Consider the following 8,891-nt stretch of genomic DNA (forward strand, 5'->3'; position numbering starts at 1 on the left):
GAATGTGGCTAGATTTGTGTCCTCCGCATGGTCTGGTGCTCTGTCGGCATCATCTCAGGATGGTGTGTCACCTAACATTCTTTCACTGGGTCCTGCGAACACTATCTCAAGAAAACAAGGCAAGGGAATAAGCCCCGCATCTAATAATAATAATTTAGTAGCAATGACTGAGTTAGTAGTCGATTCTTACCTTCGGGCAGTGGCTCTACGTTCGAAATACCCGTTGAGATTGAGCACGGGAATGGGTTACCGCCGGAACCTTCTGGAAGGGGGTCGGCAACTGGGAGCTCCTTAGCAAGGGCCAAGGAGGGTACTGCTGCTGCAGAAGGCTGGGCTGCTGGCTGTGATGCTCCCTGCTGCACGCACGCAGAACCAGCACTTCGTACTGGTTCGTTGTTTGAAGATGACATACAATATCAGAGGCGAAACAAGTAAAGCTAGAGTGTGATTATGGTGATTTGCCCACATTCTCAGTTTGGTACAGGCCACTTGGACTTACTGGAAAATGAAACGCGCAAGGTTATGCTTGTATGAGGTTGTTGAGCAAGGACACACACAAACCAGAAGATGCTGTTTAATACTACTAGCTCGCGATTAGATGAGTCCGTCATGTAAAATGGCTACTTGGTGCACTGACTGTTATACAGGCAGATTTCGCGCTTCCATATGCGCACGATCATAAAGTCCAGCCAATACCGATCAACCGTCGTCAGGCAGAGGAGTTAATAAGCGCGAACACAACACAAACGTCGGCGGGCATACATTTCCAAGAACTGGCATTAGAAAAGATCGCTCCAGAAGCGATGAACGCGCGCATCCTTTTTACGAGACGCACATCTTTTTTCTTGTCTTGTTCAGACGGCGAATTCATAACGCGAGTAAAATTCCACAGCGTGAACGCGCCTTTATGACCATCGTCACTTCGTACCTTCAGTGGACCCGCGATGTTTCCATCGCTCGTAGCGATCGAGAGATGGCTGCTGTTTCCGGTGAGCAAAGATAGTCGGCACATGGTCCGGGTGGTGCCTATCCAGCGACGGTTTTCCTGTTTGATAGAGCGGCAATGTAACGATCATGCAACTACCCAACGCTTTGTGTTTGTTTTTCTCAGCTGCGATTGAAGGGGCTTACCAGTGACGAAGTGCGCCCCACATAATCGGGACTGCTGGCTCGGCTCCCAAGCCTTCCTCGGGTCTGTCGGGTGAGCCCGCTTCACCGCGTTTACCCACGCCGCTCTTCGATTTGGGTCGAATTTCGCAGAGGGAAAGCAAAAGAAGCTCTTCCCCTCCCCCTTCCGATGCCAGTTTCGACACCCAAACGCGACACAGTGCGTCGGCATCGTATCGAACGACGTCGGGACGGTGCCGGGAGCCTCAGACTAGCGCAAGATGGAGACTTTGTTTTCCTACGCCACTAATCCGGCCTGGCAACATGTGCCTCGGGTTACCCTCGAACCGGAAACTCGGAAAGTGGTGGATTGACGCCGAGTAGGTTGCAGTGCACCTACGTTCAAAATACCGGACTTGAAAGATGTAATCCGATATATACGCCGACACGGGCACTGCAGACAAACCACTCAAACACAAAACCGAGAAGGAAGGGATCCGTGAAGATTCACCACGATGTAGCACAAGCTGTCATTTGCCCAACAGAACACTGAACGCATCACAAAAATGTCTTGGGCTTCTTTGAAGAAATCGCTTGTTGCCGTCATACGGGTAGGACTTTTCGATCGGGATACAAATCCATAGCAGCCCCGCGGGCCGCACGACACGCAAAATTAGGTCCGCAAGCAGCCTCATTCCGGGATTGGCAGCGGCTAATGCGTCATCCGTCAAACCACGTGATCACGCTCCTTTCGTTACATGCGCACAGAGAGCGGAGTGAAGCGATAAAAAGTCTACGGTTGATTGGTCCGCCGAGTCCGCACCTTCTACAAAGTTTTTGGCTTAGGGAGAGAGAGAAAACAGAAAAATTGAAAAGCAGAGCTCCTTCAAGGCCAGAGCGGGGGTGCGATCACAAAGACTAATCTTCAGGGGCATACCAACAATGAACACAGCGAGAGAATGTGTCACTTATATCCTGTTGACAGTTCGAGCCAAGGTTGATAGTGCAGTGGATGCTATGTGTGGCCTTTGGCTTAAAGGGACACTGACAGGGTATTTATGCTCGCCGAGGTTTTTAGTTGTACGTGACATATGAGAGCTCAACTACCCAGAACAGAATTTGCGGCTCGAATTCGGTTTCTTTCCGCCCGAAAACCGCCGATCAAGAACTGGCCGGTTCGAGTCTCGCTCACTCTCTTTTTCGCGGTCACGGGCCGTTTTCTAAGGTATCGATGCGACCACCAAATTTAATCAAAGTCGTGGGTCACTGAAGGGACACACTCAATATTAAAAATAGAAAAAAAATATGAAACCCATTTTTTGTGGCTTCTAAAAAGCTGTAAATACGCTGATTGAAAAAAAAAAAAAAAGTTCCACCATAGCCTCCTTTATACGGAGAAAGCCTGGCACATCGACGACGGAGCCATAGAGCGCGCGGCCGCAGGAAAAAGGAGAGAAGGAGCGCGCCGAACGGTGACCAATATGGTAGCGCAGAGCAGAAAGGGCAGACCTAGACAGCGAGCGCTCCTTCTCTCCTTTTTCCTGCGGCCGCGCGCTCTATGGCTCCGTCGTGAGCGGCCGCTCCCCGAACCACGCTTGTTTTTGTGTTTTCGCCACCGTCGTTTTCGTACTCCGGGATAAACGGGCGCGGCGATTCGAAAGGGCGCAGGGAGAAACGGGAAAGGGTGGACGTTGAGCTTCTCCTCTCCACGATAGCAACAAGAAAAGAGAAAAAAAAAAAAAAGATTGTTTTTGCGTTTGGCCGCTCGCTCTTTTGTGGCGCTAGCGGGCAAGGTTCTCTCTAGGGAGGCTGTAGTGAGGGTGGGCGCAACTCAAAACCTGGAGAGCGTTTGCAATTTAATGGCGGCGCCAGAGGGAGAGGACTCGAGAAAGGATATGCGCCAGTGTTGCCTGCACGAGAGCAGGCGCCCGCTCTGTTGCAACTCTGTTGCTCCATCCGCCTTTCCTCCTCTCGCCTCCCATTGCAAGCAACGAGCGCCTTGGCGCAGCCTCTCTCGCTTCCTTCTCGCTCCGAGAATTGCAAACGTCGAGCGGAGAAAGCAAAGTTGCCAGACAAGCAGCAACGTCCAAGATGGCGGAATTTACCATTTTTCGCGTTAAAAAAAAATACTTAACCTATCGCAACAAAACTGGTGGCTATGGAAAAGTAATCATTTATACCTTGTGTAAAATATTCAAGCACCTTAATGAGCTTTTATGACCCGAGTTAGGAAAGAAAACGACCCTTTGCCCCATAGACTCCCAGCAAAATTTAGCAATTAAATGGCGTCCATGTCCCGTGATCGCCGATCTAGCAGTTGCACCCACCCTCACTTGAGCCTCCCTAGTTCTCTCCGCTCCCGTTTCTCCGCCCCTCCTTTCCCATTTACGGCGGCCGTCTTTTCACGCAACGCGCCAGGCTTTCTCCGTATAGAGGAGGCTATGGTTCCACAGACAACCGGAAGCATCCTGTGCGTTCGTCGTTTCGCGTATCGTGGGACTCGCGGGGACGGCGATGGCAGCGGACGACGGGCGTGGGACCTCTATTTCAGAACTGTCGTTCGCGGTACCGGCGAATTCTGTCTACCGTTAAAAGAGAAATTTGGGACTGATCAAAAGAATTGGTATTCATCCCGTACGACACGCCCGGCCACCAAGCCGATTTGCACGAAGACGTCGCCGAGCCGTCGCTCCCTTCTCGTGGCTGAAGACATCGCTCGCGCAAACGTCAAGCACGACGTGTCTACCTCGAGTTGAATATGCACGCGTACGATTTCTTTACTAGGTGCGAATGTCCCCAAAGCGTGGTGCTTCCCGACTTCGACCCGGGAGTGCTTTCACTAAAGAAAAATCGACAGCAAACTTTCCAACTTAGTTTACCGGCTGAATTATTACTAAGGAAAGAGATCCACCAGATAGAGATGCCCCAGTAGCTAAGTGGGAAAGACCTCCGGATCACACGCGGTTGGACCGGGTTCGATACCCCGTGGAACTATTTTTTTTTTTTTTTCAAACATTTTTTGATGTTTACATATCTTTTTCTTTTTTTTTACAATCATCACTGAAGAAACAAACAAAAAAATAACAAACAAATGTTGTGGACGATACTTCGCTGAATTAAATGGTATGGGATTTCCGTTTTGACACCTGCGAACTTAATATAATCACTTTCCACAAAATGCAAGGAGCATATCAATCAGGTTGCGTCCGCTTTCCGAGGTGCCCGTATATGTTCTACGGGAATTGCAGCCAGCCATTGGTCCCGATCCGGTTGATCTTTCGGAAACTTTGTCCCACATTGCCACTTTTTTTCGGATGCAGGACATGTGAGCCAGCTCTTCACGCTAAATCTTGGGTGTATTCTTTTCAGAGCCGATCATGGAAATTCACCACGGGCACTCACTACTCATCTCCAACTCCTCAATGTACAAAACAACTCATCTTGGACTACAGAACAACGAGCGGAACAAACATAACAGCATCGCACGCCGCATGTCGTGTCGTCTGCTACCCTCGGAGAGAAGAAAAAAAAAAAAAAAACGCACGGTTGGGTGTAGCCACGTGACTTCCGCCACTCACTCTCTTCTCTCCACTTCTCCGACCTCCGTCGGGTTTCGGTTTCGGTTTCGAGCAGTTGCGTCTTTTGGCTTTATTAAACAAATACGCGACTCTGTTGCAAAATATTAATTGGGTAGTCCTCCGACACCATAATAAAGCGCCTGGCAAAAATGGAAAAAAAAATTTTGGGGGGTGTCAGTGTCCCTTTAAGGCAGGTGCCGTGTCCAGCGTTATCACCAGCTTCGAGACAGTTGTCACGGGACCCTAACCGGAGACATGATTGGCCTCAAACACGCATAGCGTCTACTCTGCTGTCACTACCGAGTGAACAGGACAGCGTCATGAAGGCCCCCCAGCTTTTGGACTTCTTTCTACAGCTGCACTTCCCAGAAGTGACCCAAACCAGGCAGGTTTGAAGATAGTATCGTATCTTACGCCGTGTAGCCCACATAATAATTTAAAATGAATAATTAATGGCGAATACTTTTTCTTTGCGCAGGATGTCCACAAACAAATAAATATATATATATTTTTTTTTTTTTTTTTTTTTTTACCAAGCACTTTTGAATTGTGTGTACACTGTTAGGTTCGCATTTTTAAACTTCAATTTCGGGAATCTTTGCATCGTTGTGGCATCTATGATTGCGTGGTTTAAGAAAATTGTGCCGTAATACGTTTTTCATACGTGAGTTCAGTCTATATCACTGCCATCAATTACAATCTCTGAGCACCATGATGACACATGGTAGGGATGTGTGCTCCAAGAAGCTCTAAGGACTTTAATGTCTCATAATTTAAAGAAAAAGAAGAAAAATTCGCCACAGCGCTTGCTGATTTGTTGAATTCGCAGAACAGAAAGATAATAGGACGCACCTAGGGTAGCGCGTGCCTAATGATATTAATTTTTTTTCGGCTGTTATTTGTGTATATTTCGCCGTTCTCGACATGGGCGTTGACGGACATTGCACCGCCGCTTATGCCCCTGCCGGGGTAAGCTTTTTTCTTGTCACGACACTCTATCGCGCTATAGACGCGTCGATTTCACGCTCATGAAGTCTCGAGAGAACTGTCAGTTGTTTAGTCAGAGCAACGACGCAGCAATCGCGAAGTGAGAGACGACTGCGCCTCACTCTGATAAAATGTGAGCGTGGGGCTCTCGAGCAGCGTTAACTTGCTGGTGATGCCGGGCGCTGATTTGTCGTTGAGAATCTTTGTCCTGCGAACGCCGGCGAAAACGTTCCAGTGCTCGGCGTACCCTAGGCAGCAGCGCCTGTCAGCGACCGCCCGGAGCCTCCTGGCAGTCTGCGAGCGCCGACGATTTATCGTCGCGACTTGAATGGGAGCATTTTATGAACTCCTGCGGCGAACATGAAACACCGCGAACATGAACTTCCGCGAACATAATCCCCGCGATGGCGAACCGCCGGGGCTCGCAGACGGAGGGTTCCGATGCTGTGCGAACGGTTGTTGGAGGACGCTGCGTAGGGTATACGCCGGGCGCTGGAACGGCTTCGAAGCCATTCGATGGGCAAAGGATTCGCGACGACCAAGTAGTGTCTTGCATCTTCAGTAAGCTAACGGGGCTCGAGAGTCCCAAGCTTACATTTCCACAGAGCGAGCGCGGCCGGCCAGATCGAGGCGCAGTCAGCACTCGCGTCGCGATTGCTACGTCGTTGCTCTACCTACACCGATGACATGTGCACCGGCATTCGAAACCGCCCTCTCGAGACTTTATACGAGTCCAATAGACGGCTTTATAGCGCGATAAACCGTCGTGACAACAGTAAAGCTCACCTCTGTAGTGGCGTAAGCAGCGTTCTTGACGCCGCGTCGAGAACGACGAAATATACACAAAAAAAACATTAAATATATTTAACACAGCAGGCAGAAAGAAATACAAACATGGCAGGGACACGGACAAAGTAGAAGGCGCGCTACGGAATACATATACTTACAAAATACACTGGAAACGACAGATAATTTGAGCTAAAAAACGGAAGATTGAGATGACGTCAACGCGGAAATAAGGCAAATGCGCAGCGAAAGCAGCCGGCAAAACTGCAATAGTCATATAGGCAGCCAAGGACGCTTTTGTGATCGCGGGCGTATAGCCGCGGCGACGTACGCCCCGTTAACCTGGCTGAAGAAAATTCTCGCCCCGATCGAGCGCATGAATCTTCCACTTTCGTACATCTGCAACAAAAAAAAAAAAAAAAAAAAAAGGGTTTTGGGCTTATACGCGCTTTGCAGCAGCTGTGCATGGGAGCCGCCATAACCGACCTTCAGTTTTTGTTTCCCCTTATTCCGTTTACTTCACTTCATCATTACTATAGCAGGCCAGGTTATTGCCACATTTGATTCTATTGTTTCCTTCTCCACAACAATGACCCTTCTGCAGGCTCGTCAACGCATTTGCATTTGGAAAAGACAAGAGAAGGTCAGCAATGGCCGCTGTAATTTGGCGCGTGTGTAAAGCGTCTATAGCCTAAGCAAACCATTAAGCCGACTAAAAAAATTGGATGGTCGCGGGTCTATAGCTCGGGAGACATACCTCCCTCTATAGCCGGCTAAAGCACACTGTAAGGTCGGAGGCTATAGCTTTGGTGACATAGAACACTATTGAGTCGGCTAAAGAAAATTCAACGGTCGCGATTCTATAGATTTAGGGACATACACCACTCTATAGCCGACTAAAGCACATTGAATGCTCGGAGGCCTATAGCTTTGGTGACATAAAACACTATAGAAAAGGCTAAAGAAAGTTCGATGGTCGCGAGTCTATAGATTTAGGGACATACACCACTCTATAGCCGGCTAAAGAGCATTGAAAGGTCAGAGGCCTATAGCTTTGTGACATAAAATGCTATAGAGACGGCTAAAGAAAATTCAATGGTCGCGATTCTATAGATTTAGGGACATACACCACTCTATAGCCGGCTAAAGCATATTCAATTGTCGCGAATCTATAGCATCAAGGACATACATATTTCTATAGCTCGCTGCGTAGTCATAAATTATTCTATAGCCAGGTATAGAAATCGGAATGGTCGAGATTCTAAAGCTTTGAAGACATACATTTTTCTATAGGTGGCTATAGCGTGTTTTATGGTTTCTAATGGATGACCATAGAGGGCCATAGAAGGTGATAGCTCGCCATAGGATTTTCCATAGACGTCCATAGACCATTTTTGTATGGGATGCTCAACTTGATGTATTGAACAAATATAAAATAAAATAAATACTATGGGGTTCTTTAGTGATCCGTTCGTCATGCTGGGATGACGTAAGCAAAAATAATTGAGGCTGGGAATTTGCCGCGCCCGACTGTGGCAGTTTCTGGAGTGCCTGAGACTGCTGTGCCTGAGCGCTAGAGCAGGTACTGCGCGAAGCAATGCAGTCGTGCGTAATACACAGCTATTGATACTTGAAAAAAAGTAAGAAGTTCAAAATGTTAAAATCTTATTAATTATATTAAACAGGACAAACAGTCGTGAACTTATCGAACTAAAATAATAGCGGCGATCTAAAGATGTCAAACTTTGGGGAAATCTTGAAATACGGTTGTTTTTGAGTCGGCCTAACTTTGGAACAAAAAACATATCACAATTTCAGTTTGTACTTTGAGACAAGTAGCAAAACGAACGAACGAGAAAAGCATCATGCTTTAGATTATGTTGTTTTTTAACCAGCTCGCCTGAATACCTTCGCTTCTTAAAATTCTAACATTTACGAAATGAAACCTATATGCTAAGCCAGAGTTCCTCTGACAAGCAGATTGTAGCATGAAAGCGTAGTGTAGCTGAATGATGTGAATGGTGTAGATAAAATCGTCCTCAATCAAATATCGAAGCAAGCGATTCAAAGCAGTTATAATTTATCAAGATTGCTAATAGTGCGTGATGGAGTTATAAATTAGGCTAACAATTAAAACCAGAACGTTACTTTTTTAACTATTCACATTTCTCAAATACCGCCAAAATTCAACATTGAAAGAAACCGCGTGATAACCACCGAACAATAATAAACATTGCACACTTCAGTTGTATGGCCCGCAACCGTTACATTTACTGTCGCCAATATCAAAATATAAATATATAATAAAATATATTTTCTTACAGGGATCACTGAATCATTGTAGATACCTCTGAACTTCATCTAGAAAGAACAATAGGATAATATTATTGACAAATCAAATTTTATATACTGTATGTGGTAGTTGGTATATAA

General features: G+C 47.0%; 1 long non-coding RNA gene across 1 annotated transcript; it reads right to left on the reverse strand.

The window, feature by feature from the left end:
• Positions 1-329: 329 nt before the first annotated feature.
• LOC120836789 lies at positions 330-1,303 on the reverse strand. Its single transcript, XR_005714737.1, has 3 exons — positions 1,132-1,303; positions 929-1,045; positions 330-385 (listed from the first exon to the last, which is right to left on the reverse strand). It is a non-coding gene; the product is annotated as an uncharacterized LOC120836789 (long non-coding RNA).
• Positions 1,304-8,891: the final 7,588 nt, after the last annotated feature.

The sequence above is a fragment of the Ixodes scapularis genome, unplaced genomic scaffold (genome assembly GCF_016920785.2).
Source record: "Ixodes scapularis isolate PalLabHiFi unplaced genomic scaffold, ASM1692078v2 PGA_scaffold2__306_contigs__length_199485367, whole genome shotgun sequence".
Classification (NCBI taxonomy): Eukaryota; Metazoa; Arthropoda; class Arachnida; order Ixodida; family Ixodidae; genus Ixodes; species Ixodes scapularis.